This window comes from Alosa pseudoharengus, unplaced genomic scaffold, assembly GCF_046254945.1.
Source record: "Alosa pseudoharengus isolate Yale_2024_CS ecotype anadromous, Long Island Sound unplaced genomic scaffold, YU_APseudo_1.1 YU_APseudo_1.1_scf_20, whole genome shotgun sequence".
Lineage (NCBI taxonomy): Eukaryota > Metazoa > Chordata > Actinopteri > Clupeiformes > Clupeidae > Alosa > Alosa pseudoharengus.
The window spans coordinates 5,112,035-5,129,134 of record NW_027468664.1 but is presented as its reverse complement, the minus strand read 5'-3'; the positions used below and the strand labels follow the sequence as shown (position 1 = coordinate 5,129,134).

Sequence of the window (17,100 nt, the reverse complement as noted above, 5' to 3'; positions counted from 1 at the left end):
TGCCCATGACTCATTCACTGTGTGACCATTTCCAACACTAGTATGGTGGTGGGCGTAAACTTTGAAATCATTGGTTCAGCCTAACCTTATTGATCAGGGATTCCATATGTTACTTCGCCTAAACTTTACAAACTGACAATAAACAGCATCGGCAATCAGGAAACAATGTAGGGTATGTAGGCCTACCTTTGCTTCTGACTGCAATTTTAGATGTTTGCAGGCACTGCTACTATCTTTTACCACAGCCGCTTTCAATTTCGAAACTAGTGTCTTCCCCTCCCGTCACTGATTGGCTCTACCTTTCTGGGGTCTAATGGAAACGTTAGTGAATCATGGTGTTCCAGACTAGATCTCCCTGAAAGGAGCTCTACTAGGTGGGCGTGGCTTGTGGGGGAAACATGTTGGCAAAGACCCAGCAAACACACTAACGTGGCCATCACGTGGCCGCAACGTGATTTTCCAACCAATGTTTACGTTGCCGCCACGTTAATTTCCAACGTGGCGGCAACCGGAAAAGTGAAAGACGCCTTAATGTTGCCGCCACGTTGTTTGACAACATTACCGCGACATATCGGCGACATGCAGGCAACCTTCCTGCAACTTAATGGCCACGTAACTGCAACTTTATAGCAACATTGAAACCCATGTTGGAGGTCGCCAGAATGTTGTCAGGATGTTAAAAAAAACAGCTCTGGGCGGATCTGCAGATGCAGTCCTCATTTGCCCACTCACTTGGTTTAAGAAGAACAGAGCGACATTTCACATTTGATTACACCATTTATTTAAATTCATTTAATTTGGGAGTTCCTGCCGATGACTTGATGTGCTGCTGCTGCTGCTGCTCCTCCTCCTCCTCCTACTGCTGCTGCCGGGCCTGCAAGCAAAGAAGAAAACCTTTAGCTTTCAGGTAAGAGCTGCACTTTTTTTGAATTTGTGCAGACTGTCCCGAAGTTTTACTTACGTTTTATTGTGCTGCATACTCCGGGTTCCGAGCAGTGGCAGCTTCTCCTTCCCCTTCAGGTTGCTGTCTCCAAATTTAGTAGTGTGGGCTACAGAAAACAACATTTCAATTAAGAGAGGCACAACATAGCCAACGTTTTCGGTCACCAACCATGAGAGAAAGGGTTCCACTTCCCAGCTAACACACAACTAAACAGCCACGTTGCCTATAAGTTACCAAGGCTGAAAAGAGGTTAAGCAATTTGAAATTGTGTGAGTAGGAGTGTTGGGTAATGATATAATCACAGGTGTTTTGATTGGCTGTAACCTCGAGGTTCTGAGGCCGAGTGGCGAAGGTAACAACCCTGCGATCACAAATGCTGCTTAACCTCTTTTCAGCCTTGGTAACTGAATACTAAAATTAAACTTAGGTTGATTGTCAGTTATCAGTCTTATCCTGTGGGTCATGTGCACTGCTGTTATTTTCTTATAACTTGATATAAAGCATAGTTTGGATTGGATTCTGATTAGCAGTCAGTGGTTTAGCTACTCTCCACCTCAGCCTCTCCAAGGTCTTTATGCTCTCTCCTGGTTGACCAATGCCTACCCTGCAACGTGGTTTGTTTGTACACATCACTTGAATTCATGAAACACATGAATTTTACTTCAAATGTTAATAGAAAGAATTGTCAGTGTGATTTATTAATGTGTTCCCTACATGCATTTAAAATAAATGATTCATCAATTCAGTATCTGAATATATTTGATTGCTATTTTTCAACTGGGTCAGAGTTTGTGGAAATTAGAAAATTGTAGTTCTGGATGGTAAACATTAATCTCAGTTTAGCATTATTTTTGTGGGGATGAGTCATCAGGTAGTAAATAAACAGTACAAACCAGTGGTCCATTTTTCTGGCTGGAAGATAGTTTGACTTACAAAATAAATAAATAAATAATATCTCTGATTATTATTGCATTTGATATAACCTCAGCTAACAACTGGTGTTGGGAAACGGCAACATTGCTAAATGACCATAGGGCCACGTTATGGCCACGTTGCTCAAGTCACCAAATGGCAACGTTACCAAATGACCATAGCGCCACGTTGCGGCCACGTTATTTAGACCACTAAATGGCAACGTTGCCAAATGACCATAGGGCCACGTTATTTAGACCACTAAATGGCAACGTTGCCAAATGACCATAGGGCCACGTTATGGCCACGTTGCTCAAGTCACCAAATGGCAACGTTACCAAATGACCATAGCGCCACGTTGCGGCCACGTTATTTACACCACCAAATGGCAACGTTACCAAATGACCGTAGGGCCACGTTATGGCCACGTTGCTCAAGTCACCAAATGGCAACGTTACCAAATGACCATAGGGCCACGTTATGGCCACGTTATTTACACCACCAAACGGCAACATTACCAAATGACCTTAGCGCCACGTTGTGGCAACGTTGCTCAAGTCACCAAATGGCCACTTCATAGTGGCAACGTTGTGGCCACGTTGCAGGAAGGTTGCCAGAATGTTAGTTGGCCGTGACCAACTGGCAACTTATAGGCAACGTGGCTGTTTAGTTGTGTGTTAGCTGGGCGATCATTTAGAACACCAACGTGAAGCATTTTAGAGTTACACCAATGAAATGGCACTTAGTTCTGGTCTCCATTGCCCTTAATGTCACAACAAACTTTTCTCTGAATATGCAAAAAGTGAAGATAAGGGTGTATTGTTTTAGTCATAGCTTGTGTGTGATGCCAATTAATCACTCTTTTGGAGAAGGAATACATAGTTCAATCTGCCCATTAACCAGGCTAGCTAGCTATGCCCCCTCTCCATCCCCTCCATGGGAACTACCTTGAGTTTCATATTTATGGCTTTGGCGGCAGCTGAGGCGCAACTGGCTGGGGCACCTGCACCGTACGCCGGCGACCCGGGTTCGATTCCCGTCCAGTGGTCCTTTCCGGATCCCACCCCTGCTCTTTCTCCCATTCGCTTCCTGTCACTCTCCCCTGTCCTATTAATAAAGGCCTAAAAAGGCCAAAAAAAGACATATTTATTAAGTTCATATTTATTTAAACATGATACACAACACAACCAGAAACACTGTGTAAAAATGAGATGAATAGATGTGGATGTCCAGAGACCAGATGTCATCCGGCTGCTCATGATGGCTTTTATGTGTCATGTGCATGACGCTCGGAGTATGAAGATGACACCCATTGAGCTTTATGATGGTACTATACCATAAGAGGCCATGTATGCCAGAGTGACTTAAAGCAAACAATAAATGTAGTGTGAAGAAAATAACCCTCCATGCAGACCAATATACTCAAATGCACACAGGGGACATCCAGAGCTAAGGCTACATGTATATGTAGGATATTCAGGGTTACAATGAACTCAATGGCAATGGCTTAAGCCAAAAGATAATGCAACTGATTTTTCCTAAATAATATAGGATATATAGAGGCACTACATATACAGTAATTGATATACATAAAGATATTAAGATTTTCACATTTCTAAGACATGTTTATCTGTAACAGCTTTATTTTGACACCACATGGTCATGTAAAGGACATGGGAGAGTTTTATTGCCAGTATGTGTGAGTTAGCAAGCCAGCTGTACCCAAAACTATTATGCCCCTCTACGCTCCGCTCTAGAATCTTTGCTCAGCATAAACATCAAATGAGGAGGCAGTAAACATTCCGGTTGTTATGGTAACCGGAATGGTCAATGTGTCAAATATTAATCAACACTATTCACAGTTAAATAAACAAATAGTAACAAATACATTTACAAATAAATAAAAGTTAGATTTGCTGAAACAGTTTCTCACCATTACACACACACCTTGGAAACTAGATGATAATGATGATGGTAATTGTGAATAGTAGCAACCAAAGTCTGAAGTACCATCACAGAGGCTAGCTAACCCTAGCTACTAGTGTTTCTTACTGCAGCTTCTTCTGCTGTGTAACGCAGTTAGCGTTAGTCTTTTCACAACAACGACACCTCTGTTCAGGAGAATATTGCAACTAGTGTCGCGACCACCACGCGCGAGTATAAATGGTTACGGCGCTTCTGTGACGTAACATTGTCGCGCAACTGGTCGGGTGCGTCGAGTATGTGGGACGTTTAACATGTGCCCTTTTGGGTTGGTTGTAGACCAGGCGCGCCGCCGCATTCTGGATCATCTTAAGGGGTTTCGCTGCGCAGGCTGGGAGACCTGTCAGGAGGGCGTTGCAGTAGTCAAGTCGTGAGATGACTATTGCCTGAACCAGGAGTTGGGTAGCATCTTGAGTCAAGTAAGTCCTGATTTTCCGTATGTTGTAAAGTGCGAAACGGCACGACCGGGCGACCGAGGCAACATGATCGGAGAAGGTTGGTTGTCAAGAACAACGCCTACATTTCTTGCAGCCCTGGTAGGTGAAACAGGCAGGGAGTCATATTTGATGTTGATGTCATGGTGTATAGCTGGGAGGCTGTAGGTTTAGCTGGGAGGACCAGTGGTTCAGTTTTTGAGAGGTTTAGCTAGAGGTGATGTGTCTTCATTCATGTAGATATGTCTGAGAGGCAATCCGAGATCCGTGCCGAGACCAAGGGGTCATCAGGTGGAAAGGACAGATAGACCTGTGTGTCATCTGCATAGCAGTGGTATGATAACCCATGCGAACGGATAATCTGTCCCAAGGAGGTGGTGTAGATTGCAAAGAGAAGGGGGCCCAGCACTGAGCCCTGGAGGACCCCTGTGGTGAGATAGTGAGGTGCCTGTGTTGGAGGTGCAGATAGGTGTCCAAGCCATGATACGTTAAACGAGCGTCCCGTGAGGTAGGCTTCAAACCAGGAGAGAGCAGAGCCGGAGATTCCTATGTTAGAGTATAGAGAGAAGGATGCGGTTATTAACAGTGTCAAAGGCCGATAAGTCAAGCAAAATGAACGTTCACAAATTGCAATAGTTACAGTTGTGAACGTTCACAAATTGCAATAGGGGGCGGAAAATTACCCGATGAGCTACAGGTATGATAACTTCTGCGGCTTTCTGCGGTTTGGCCATGGTGCTGATAAAAGCTAAGTTTGCAAATGTATACATCTGGTCCACAGTCTATGACTGCATTCGATCTGAGCGGATGTGGAGAAAGGCACACTGTGAGGTGATTTAAAGCTACTGGTGACAGGAGATACTCAGTCCTTGGGAACAGGACCATGCCAGCATATAGTGATGCTCTTTAAAATGGAAACTGATGCCAGAAGACAAATGTTTGTATTCTTTCTGTCTTTGGTGTTTTGACAATTGTGAATATGCTCTAACAAGCAAGACTGAAACAGAATGTAATTTAAACCAGTAACATTTTTAGATCAGATGGATAGCATATCACTGATAAATCATCTGAACAAACATCAACTCATCCAGTTTGTCTGAGAACATGAAAACTACTGTATAAGCTCTGATTTAAAAATACTGTTTGTGTGATGGCAGGGCATATGACCTCATGAGAAATGCTTCCTGGTTCTTCACAGTGTTTTTGCTATAACCCACCATGACCACTTGAACCACTCGTGCTGTGAACATTAAATTGGGCAATAACGCAACATCAATTCAGTACACCCCTGGGTGCCTTTGCTATCCAAATGGAATTGGATGAGTGCATTTGTATGTGTGTCTGTGTGGCTCTGAGTTGCATGTTAAGAATATCTTACTCTGTGTAGAATAAAGAGATGCAATGTTCACTCAGTCTGAAGACAATAATAGTGATAGGCTCAGTGAGGGTCCTAGTAATGGTTCCCTCAGAGGAAATGGCTCAATGTTGTGCTCATGAGCAAGTCTGAATTATGCTTGCTATGCCTACAATGCTCTCTCTGGAGCCTCTTTGCCATTTCCATGGTCGTTCCTCAGCACGATTCCTCCAGATGATTAATAGCCATAAAGACATTTGCTGTGGTTCATCACCTGTAACTATATACCACCTCAGGCCGTGCTTGAAGCAAAATAACCTCCAAGACAATGAGAAACCCATGAAAGCCCAGCTTGAGATACACATGTTTGGAAAATATTGAACATTCACAATGCTGGAAAAGGTAGACAAAAGGTCCTTTGTTGGTGTAAAATGGAAACATCAGTCAGTACAGTGGTTTTTTTTATTAATATTTTCAGCATAAAACAACAAACCATTTTGCCCTTTAAATAAACCACCCGTTGAACTTACCTCCAATGCACTGGTCCACAGACACCATTTTGGGAAAAGCGCTTAACCCAGAGCTGCACATTCACTTATCCTCTCATGTCTTTTACACGTTGCCAGTTCATCAACATCTGATGTACCTTTTTAACTGAGATTAAAATATACCACATCATCCAGCAGAGAAATGAAAACTAAAAGGGTACATTTAGGATCACATGACAAAAATGGTGTGGATGTCAAGATATGCAGCAGTTCAACTTTCCCATTGGCTCATTTTACCCCATTCTGCCACACTATTAATAAACTCAGGAACTCCTTTTGGTAGATGAACTGGACAAGCTTTCTTTTCTTGGCATTAGTGATCCTGGTGGTAAATGATTGAATTGTGCAGCTCTGACAAAATGTTTTTAGGCAGACATCAGTCCAACTTCATGTTCTAGTGTTTTATTATGTGGTCTGACAGGGACACGACAGGAAGCTGTTTTATTTCTGTTCCAGCCACCTGCATTACATGACATATCACATTTCCCACAATGCAATAGACAACACTCAGTATTTGATACTCTAGCCATTTGTACTGCCGGCTCCCACCCACCCACCCACTGCCATGACTGTTCCTCTTCAGAACAGGATGCATGTGCTGGTGTGAATTATATGGAGTCATCACACTGCTGGCTGGTTGTCAAGAGAAGCTAACTTACCTGGTAACACTCCATTTCGATTTGATTATGGGGCATATGTCATCCTAGCCTGAGCCAGCCCGAATTTACCTAGTCCACAAAATTTGAGAATGTCAAATGTATAATCACTGATTTCTGTTCATCTTTTCAAGTTGTTGTGCTATCTTTAATGTTGCTTCTCCAGCGGCAGCAATTCTGTTGTGAACAATGGCCCGAACACATCTTATTTGGACATAGATACGTCTCAATGGAGCAACTGCAGACTGGATTTCCTGTCCTCAAATTTTGTAGGTGGGAAAAATTGGGTCTGTGTTCCAGGACCATGCATGCTTTAAAACAACAAATGAATGTCTATATCTAGACATTAGCATGGACACTTGTTAAGGTGGGTATATTGTTACACACAAGACAGCTCTCCACCAGTAAATCAAACAATAATAACAAATAACATGGACTGGGAATGGATTATCAAGCACATCCACAAATATGTACATCAGTTCTAATACCCTTATGCCTATTATAATAAATAATTATTGCTGTTAAATCAGACACTCTCTTCATTTTGAGGATTGCCATAAAGTGCTACATCATTAAGACAAACATGTAATGCATTTTAAGCAAAAGCAAACAGAAACGTTTTGAGTCATATTCTGAAAGTAGTCTGTGTAGGGCGGGACTAATAGATCACCTGGGAGTTGGTTCCATCTGTGTATCGTACAAGAGTTGCATGCATCCACATCACCTTTATAAATGTGTAAAAACAGCAGATAGTTTTATTATCATCACAAATGAGAAATGATTTGTATTAGAATACTAGAAAATAAACATAAACTGATTTATATTTCAGCTTGTCATGAATAGATAAGGTGAAACTATACAGTCACACATTTTATATGCATTTAAAATGCACAGTGAAATGCCTGCTCTCTCCTCAGGGCTGTCCGATGAGCTCAGATTTATGGTACAGAGTGAATTGTCAGCTGGATGAGGCAGCACTCTCTCACAAGAAAGCCTGTCAAGTCATGCCTGGGTGAAGTGGAAAACAATGTTTCTGGCAGCATCCTTTCAGAATCCCCCAGAAATGCATGATTGGACAGTGGTTGGCTGTGAGTTTGGAGTGTTTTCATCGCACCCATGATTCTGTTCAGCACCCAGACACACATTTTAATCACGGTTTTATACTGTACACTGTGCTGAAAATAAATATAGATACATTTGTAAATGGCAATTACAATGACCAGGATAAATGCTTATAACTAAAGGTAGTGAGAATGGCCAAAAATAGAGTAGGGCTCATAGGGCTAAATAAAAAATGGCATTTGTTTCCGTAAGGCACACACCACATATTTTTTACATTTGCTCAGCCCCAGAGAATCCCTCCACCATGGCAGTGATATTGCCAGATTCAGGACAGTCTGCCCCACACACACGAAAGACACGTCGAGCTGCCATCTTGCAATGGTGAGATACATGTGGCAAGCATATCAGATGAAAGAGGAGACAGAGCTATCCATTGGTACCAATGTATATCGATCCTTCCGGGTTATAAAACAGATGATGTGACGGCAAAATAATAATTTCATATAGCCCGACTTACCCCACGTTTTTGTGTATTTTTGTGGCAAAGCATGTTCATAATCCAATCATGTGTTTCTCTATGGCAAAGCATGTTCATAATCCGGTTTTGAGATCCTCCTGCAAATGCTCACATTGCATCCCAATTTGTTCGACAAAGAAACACTCTTTTGCCTTTACTTTGTTCATGGCAATGCAGTAAAAAGTTTTTGTAGAGAATCATCATGAGTGCACACACAGGCTAATACGCAAACTGGGGTCAAGTCAGGTCAGATCAGTTCGTGTCACAGATATGGAGCGCAGAAAGGTCATTTTTCATCACTAAATAAAAAAATGGCATTTATTTCTGTAAGGAGCACACCACATATATGTCTGTCATGCTCAGCCCCAAAGTCCCCCTCCACCATGGTTGTTATCAGTGTTGGGAGGGTTACTTTCAAAACGTATTCCGTTACAGAATACATGCCCAAAAATGTAATCTGTAACGTATTCCGTTACGTTACTCAATCTGAGTAACGTATTCTGAATACTTAGATTACTTCCGCATTGAATTGGATTTTATAAGTGTAGGAATGCGCCATCAAATCCTGCTTAGGCCTACTAAACAGGCCTATTCTGGTGTGTTCTTCTGTTCCAAATGGCTGAAGTGTTAGGCCCACATAGGAGAATGTAAAGTCAACTAAGCTACCTGATACAACTTTAAAATAGCAAGGTGACCACTAAAACTACTGTACAGCAGGCGACTAGGCTAATTAAAACAAACTAAATAAATAGGCTACTTTAAGGGCGTAGCCAGAAAATATATTAGTGCCTGTGAGATTTTTCGGTGGCATCAACCCAGTACAAGTGAGGGGCGCATATGACCGGTGGAACGCAAATGACCTGTAAATGTAAACACTATCTAGGCTACTGTATATCAGTGCTCTCAAAATGAACGTGATTGCGTAATGACAATCAAAAACCGCACGTTAAAATATGCTAGCCTACTCGCAAGAATAATTCTTCAGAGGCTCCACCATATAATTCATTTTAAAACGTAGGCTAGATCGATCTAATTAGAAAAAAAAAATAATCCATAAAGCTATTTTAAGTTAGAATAAAAAACTTAGAATGCAGTGCCTATTTTAGAGATTGGTTTAATTGTAGGCCTAGGTCTAAATCAACACGTGAACTATAGCTCTGTTTATTGATTAGCAAACTGTGTAACCAGGGTTGCCAACTCTCACGCATCTGGCGTGACACTCACGCTTTCAGCACCAATCTCACGCTCTCACGCACACTCAAGAAATGTCACGCCAAATCCATTCTTTTTTTTTTTGCAATCCGTTCATTTTTTGTTGATGACTAGACTAGCCCACAGCATTGTTTCTAAATGACAGGATACGAGTTTAAGGCATACATATGTCTAGACCAACAGCAGGTAGGTCTAATATCCGCCTACAACGTTCTCAGCGCAGTTTTCTCTGGTTGTTGATTCGCTGACTAGGGTATTTTAATCCGGTCCGCGACACCTTCACGGAACACGCTGCTATTTAGACATGAGGCAGACCGACATAAAGTGTGGCCGCCCATTCTTCTCTAGGAACTACTCGCGAAGTAGCCTCACAGACATCACATTAAATAACTTTTTCTCATCTTTTATAAGGTGTTATAGCCGCTATTTGCTGCGATAAACGGTTCGCGAGAAAAATTAATTAACTTTCAAGAAATAATCATATTAGGCTACTATAGCTCTGCGCTCATTTCAATTCCTATAGGAGGGATATCTCACAAACTTTTCGTTCCACACATGACAAACCGTAAACCAGAATAAACAGCAGACCTTACCGAACACAAAGGTGTAATGCAATCCCCTGTACAAAGCCGTTCCAGAGTAATCCGGTTTTGAAATGGTAGCAAATTTCTATATGGTCTCCAATTTTGGGCTTTAAGTGTCTTAAAACTGAGCTGTGCTATACATATGTATAAATATTAAAATCAGAGGATATATAGCTCATGGCTAAGAGTTTGTCGATGTAGCCATAATGATTTGTTTTCACAAAATGCTAAGCATGCATGTATTTAAGTGTCTTAAAAAAGTGTGCTTATATTGGTCAATGCATAATTTCATAACAGGCCAAATAGAAAATAAATGTTAAATGTTAAATATACTGTAGCCTAGACATAATATTAAAATCAGATGATGTAGGATAGTATAGAGTTAGAAGTTGGATGGCTCCAGAACTCACACCAGTGGAATGGGTCTTAAAGGAGCCACACCACTTTTATGACACTATAGCTGTTCTGTTGACCTTTAGATTTGTTGCTACTGGGCATGAAGGGCAGGCCAATTATGAGTTCTGTCCAACATTGATGGTAGGTTTAGAAGAAAAGTGAGCACATTTTAATCATATTGCAATACCAATAACCGTAATCATTTTTGTCATGATTTTTCATTAAATGTTCATACTGTATCTCTAGTGGCTGGTAGACTTTGGAATCCACCAGCCACAACGGTAGGTGGAAAAAAATATTTTAGGCTATTTCCATCCCTGATACATTCGTACACTCATACACACATTCATAAGTCTCAATCTGTCCATTTCTTTCCACAAAACTCGCCAGAAGTAATCATTTAAGGGGTTATTTTTCATTTTTTTCTACTGAGCTACTACCTTTTTCGGTGGGCAGGGGGGCCCTTTTCATGTCTTTGCCCAGGGGCCCAGTGGCTCATAATCCTTCCATGCCACGGGGTTAAAACACTGGTCTTGTTTTCAAGTGCAATGAATAATTTAATTGTACATTTTGAAGAAACTTAAATCAGGGATTATACTGTACATAGCAAAAAAGTCAGGGGACAGACATTTTTAAAATTAGGTTTAGGAAAAAATTTAACGCACACGCACTATGACTTCACAAAATCTCACTCCAGCCAATCACCCAAAGTTGGCAACCCTGGTGTAACCGATTGGCCGAAGTAGCCTGAGCTATTAATACTTGGGAAAATATCCTTTGAACAGACATCAGGAACCGCGATCAGTGAGGAACAGGAGTTACCTCTACTTACTTTACTCCTAATTTGCTGTGCAAACAGTCATTTCAGGGTCTCCGATGACGCGTCCATAATGCGCGCTGGCTGCGTTTTGAGGCTAGTGCAAGACGGCGGGGCTTGGATTTAAACATGGAAATCATAGATTGCTTTTAGGAGCTTCTGAGTTGCCTTTATTTATTTAGAGAGTGAATAAACGTATGAAACAGAGAAGTATCGTCATGTAATCCATTGGTTTCAACAATGTAACTGTATTCTAAATACCAACTATTTAACTTGTAACTGTATCGGAATACAGTTACTCATAATTTGTATTCTGAATACGTAACGCCGGTACATGTATTCCGTTACTCCCCAACACTGGTTGTTATATTGCCAGATTCAGGACAGTCTGAGCTAAACATACTGTACATGGAAGTCTTGTCCAGCTGGCAGCTTGCCGTGGTGAGATACATTTCAAAATGTAAGAATTGTATAATACGCCTTTTGTCTTTGTATTATTTAAATCAAAATCAAATCAATGCAAGTATTAATATATGAAATGGTGGCAGTTCTGGGTAGCCTGTACACCATTCATTTCTGAGCCTTACTTACTCAGCCCTACATGTGTCCAAATGTATTTATGTTATTTCAATTCAAATAGGCCTACACTATTATACACTTTATACCTCGTTTAACACAACTGATCAAATTAATCATAAAAGTAATAATGTTTTTCTCAGTCAAACACTTTTACATTTACCACAATGTTGAAACCCATTTTTCAATTAATTGACCAAGCATTTGTACAAAAATGGCAGGTATGGCAGGTAATTTATTCATACACAAACCAAAACTGGTTTAAATGATAAACTAGCTCTCAGCCCACTAGACAGCCCCAATCATTTTCACTCTCATAGTCTACGAGACAGAGGGACCATTCAGAGCAGTCCTTAGGCTATGCCCACAGCGGCATACCGCATGCTGCAGAAAAATCACTAAACACCATCATACCAGGCCAGCTCATCCCTTGCCTTGGGCAGAAATGTGAATGGCACTTTAGAGTATGACTTTGGACCTTACTTAACCTCAGTGTACATCAGCTTTTAATTCATGACTATTTGAATCACAACGTGGTCTTTTAGGTCAATGTCTGGCAGTGATATATGAAATATGTTTGCCACTGCTGACACAGATGCCAACTCTGCTGCTACTCTGGACAGTCAGGCTAGCATAGATTAACACTACTGTACTTCCCTGGAACAGAATTATTTAACCATATCAAATTAATGTGCGACACTTGTTGGTATGGTCCAGATTGAACTTGGATTTGTTTTCAGTGTCACATGAAACAATGACTAAAATATCAGACGTTCAGTCTGTTTTAGAATTGATTGAATTCAGTTTTACTAATTTATATAGCAGCATTAATAATTATCATTATCTCAAAGTGCTTTACAACACTCAAGGCCAGGACCCTCCTCAGCAAGCACGCAGGCGACAGAAGAAATCAACAGGAATAAACCTTCAGCAAAAACCAGCTGAAAAAGGAGCGTCCCTTAAAGTAGAAAAATCCAGTGTCCAATGTCAGTCAGGCAAAAACATATTACAATGCATTCAGCAATCTGCATTATACACTAGACTAGAGGTTACATAAAACTGTCAGTGGATGAAACTGCAGCAAGTAGCCAGCATTCAAAGTATTAGTTGCAAAAACATATAGCGGGTGTCCAGTGTGCTCATAAGGGTACTGTTATGAGGACAAGAGGAGCAATGAAGCAAGAAACTATATTAACGATGGTATTGAAAGTATAGTTATAGGCTGGCACCTATTCTACATTTAATGTATCTTCATCAATACAAGTCCAATATATGCCCATATGTCTTACAGTAAAATCCATAAAATGTCTTGACTTAAAAAAATACTACCAGTATTGTCATGAATCTCTGAGTTGAGTGAGAATATTTCACACAAAACATTGTTTTTTTAATCTAGCACTAGTGAGAAGCTATCATAGTTAGTCTAGGGAGTGTCTGGCTTCAGGATTCACTAGAATGTCTCTATAGAGTGAATTCACACAATTCCACATCTGAATGTATTGTTACAGGGGTAGAATACCAAATAAGGAAGCATGCTTTTTCTATACATGTCTATAAAGTCTATGATTGTGTGTGTGTGTGTTTGCGTGTGTGCGCGTCCGTGCGACCGTGTGTGCATCATAAGGTAAATAGCAAGTAATTCGCCAGTCATTTCTATTTTGTTTTGTATTTAAATGCCATGTAACTTCACACATTGTTACAAAAACTAGGAGTTGTGCCTGTATTGTGTCAGAAGTTAAACTAAAGACACATCATACATCACTGGCAGTGCCTGCCGAGGGGAGCATAATGGAGAATGTACACCATCAGTCGGTGTTCACCAGGGCACGACATCTCACACACATCTCCGAGCAGCCCATGCAGGTCAGCGTGGGTGACCTCTATCTGACCCTGCCCACCTCTCCTCCTGCCTGCCATGTTTCTCTCTGGCACTGTCACTCTCCGTTGCCTTGGTAATCAGTCACAACGCCAATCAGGCATCATACATTCCATCAATTACTCCCAGCACCTCCTCATGATGGTCCTGCTCCAGCTTTGCTAGTGTGAAAGATAAAACGGTGCTTTTGCTGCTGAAAATGAAACATTACTGATGTATGTATACAATCTGAAATATTCAATAATATGAGGACTGACTAAACTTACACAAGCAGTCTCCTTTAGGGCCTAGTGTCCTGATTCCTGAAATGCTTCTGTGAGTTTAAATGCTTTTCAGTGTGAAAACCACCCACCATGATTGCACACAAAAGATGTGATTTAGGGATTAGAGACTTAAAAGTTCACACGCCCTGATGGCAATTCGCAACACTGGCACAACCTGTGTAGCAGTTTTGCACAGTAATGTTTCAAGAAGGTAAACTTAAACAATCTGTCTCTCTTAGGCCCTCTGTAGCTTCTGGTAGTTGCACTGGGATTAAAAGCATGCATGTCATGTAATTACACATTTAATGTCATGACTGTGCCTAGAAGTATGTATAAAATAAATACATACTTCTAAACTTGGCTGTACACTTTCTTCAAGATTAAGATTACCTGCTGCTTTACCTGTTATTACCACAAATGTAATTTCTGTTGAACCCCAGTCCCTCACTTGGTAGGTGGTGTGATGGTGGTCAATACTAGCCAGTACAGTGCTTTTCAGAGAGCAAGCCTCATTCCCCACTAGCTTAAGAGATGTGCTAATGACAGATGTTAGCATCCATTTAGCCTTCTGAGAGCATATGCCTGCCTCTCATGCTGGGGCTGCAGATTTGAGTCCAGGCCAGTATGGTGAATATGCTGTATAGCCTACACAACGCAGCCAGGTGCTAGCAAAGAGGCTAAAGCTCATGGATATTGGTGCTAGTTACTAACAGATAGAGCATGTCCTCACTGCACTGCTCCTTACCCAACAGCAACCATTACACCAAAACATAAAACTAATACATGTTTGTTTTTTGACTGAGCAAACAGTGGATTCCTGATTAAAGGGAACGTGATATGTAAGGGATAACGGCCGCCGAGGTGTGCTGTTATACGGAATTAATGGACGAGGGCGAGGGGCAAAGAACTCCCCGACGCGCAGCCTCTAATGGCCTCCGCCCGAGTCCATTAATTCCGTATAACTGGACACACCTCGAAGGCCGTTATCCCGCTTATCACCCGGTTCCGTTTAAAAAAAAAGCTCACTAGTTCAGCTTGTTGTACAACTTTCGTTGGCCCTATAACAGCGATAGAATGTACAGTTAGCTTGCTTACAGTTGATTCCATTGTTGCGAAGCCTGCCTCCAGGCTCAACCGTCGTCCTACTATCGTTGTTATAGTTACCATTCATAAGCATTAATATGGAACGGCGATTAAACTTTTTTTACCAGATCTACTTCATAGGTGTCCCGTTATTCATAATTAAAAGCCACCCCACCAGCCAATCAGAAAAGAGTATTTCTTCTCTCCGGGTGATAAGCATTGTTATGTCCCTCCGCTACCTGTGGTGGTGCTGTTTCCTCTTTCAATGTTTGGCTGCTCGACAGTATGTTTTGATTTCTGATTGTGTGCAGGTGTGACATGTAACGAGTAGGCGGAGCCATACCCTTTAAAATCCTAGGCACCCCGTGCAGTCAATGGAGACCTGTGTTGCTACCACCATTTAAGCAATATAGCACGAGTGAGAGTGGGGTTGGTCATGAATATTCCCACGGGTGTTGTTCGGCCGCAGGCAACAACAGCCGTGGGAATATCCATGACCAATCCCACGATCATGAGTGCTATATTGCTTTTATACAACAATTCTACCACAAACTAAATAATCTGAAAACACCCCATTATTGTTTAAAAATGTTAATTTCGACATTGCTTTTACGCATCAAAACATAGTTCCCTTTTCAATAGACAGCGTCTTGGTTGCTAGGTAACCAACATTCCAGATCCCTCGTTACGGGTCTTTGTGGTTTAAATGTCTTCTTGAAAGAAATGTTGGGCTGAAATCACATTCATATCTAGGTTTGCCGCATGCATGTTAGAAGGACCCTGCGCCATGTCATGTAAGGGACATGGTACTGCAAAAAAACGGAAACATAGTCTACATTGCAGAACCACTCAACTTTATTAATTTATGGTGAATAAATGTTACACTACTTTGCACAGCCTGACGTGACGATGCTAGCACGTTAGCCACAGAGCCCACCAGATAGCTTGTCTGTGACAAGATGGCCGCCGGTGATGCCGTTGGAGACTCCACCAAAGACATCTAGCCATTCTACATCTATGGCTACCACGCCTGTTATTGGTCTTCCTGCTGTCGTCCCATTCTGTTGTAGTTCATCTCCCATTTTCTGTTTTTTTGTAATTTAAATTTGTTTAATAAACCCCCCTAGACAAACGAGCCCAATTGACAATTTTGTCGTTTCATGTTGTGGCCAGTGCGCCTGTCCATAACAGTCATCATCACACTTATTCACAACAAATGACATAAACCTAACCTATACAGCAACAGTCAAGTCCAAGTACCTTTCTGTAATGCAAAGCCAGAACATCGACCTGTTTTGGTACAATTAAGAACCATTACCTGAGAGGGAATTAAATCAGCTTGCCATTAGAGGTACTAGCTCACAGAAAGTCTCTATGGCTTTATTACTTTTGCTTTCACAATTTACAATAGCTCAGCATAAGGTTTTACTGCAAATTACTTAATGGCTTTACCGCAACTTTAAAGGAGACATTCATAACTGATATGAGGACAAGGGTGCTATCTTTTTATTCTAGTCTTAGTGTGTGTGTGTGCATGCTTTTCACACAACAATAGAAATGAAGCATTAGTCTCTAACTACAGCATTAGGCTTTGTGTCCTTGGATCAGGAGCCACAGCTGCTGGTAACAAGGCCACTGGGAGATAAACACATGCTCTAGCTGCCCCCTTGCTATCTGACATAAAGAGGCTGTGATGAGGGTCTTTCAGTTCATTTCTTTATATATGATGATGGACACAGTATAAAACAAACATAATAGCACAGTAAAACTTAGCCATTACACATTGATGTATCTTTGACTGATTGAAGAATGTGCTGATTGGATCATAAATGGCAACATCAACGAAGAGGAATGACCGAAGAATTTGTCAGTAGTTGTTGGTTG

General features: G+C 41.3%; 1 long non-coding RNA gene across 1 annotated transcript; it reads right to left on the bottom strand.

The window, feature by feature from the left end:
- Positions 1-757: 757 nt before the first annotated feature.
- Positions 758-1,027, bottom strand: LOC143136544 (uncharacterized). Its single transcript, XR_012989336.1, has 2 exons — positions 962-1,027; positions 758-874 (listed from the first exon to the last, which is right to left on the bottom strand). It is a non-coding gene; the product is annotated as an uncharacterized LOC143136544 (long non-coding RNA).
- Between the last annotated feature and the right edge of the window lie 16,073 nt (positions 1,028-17,100).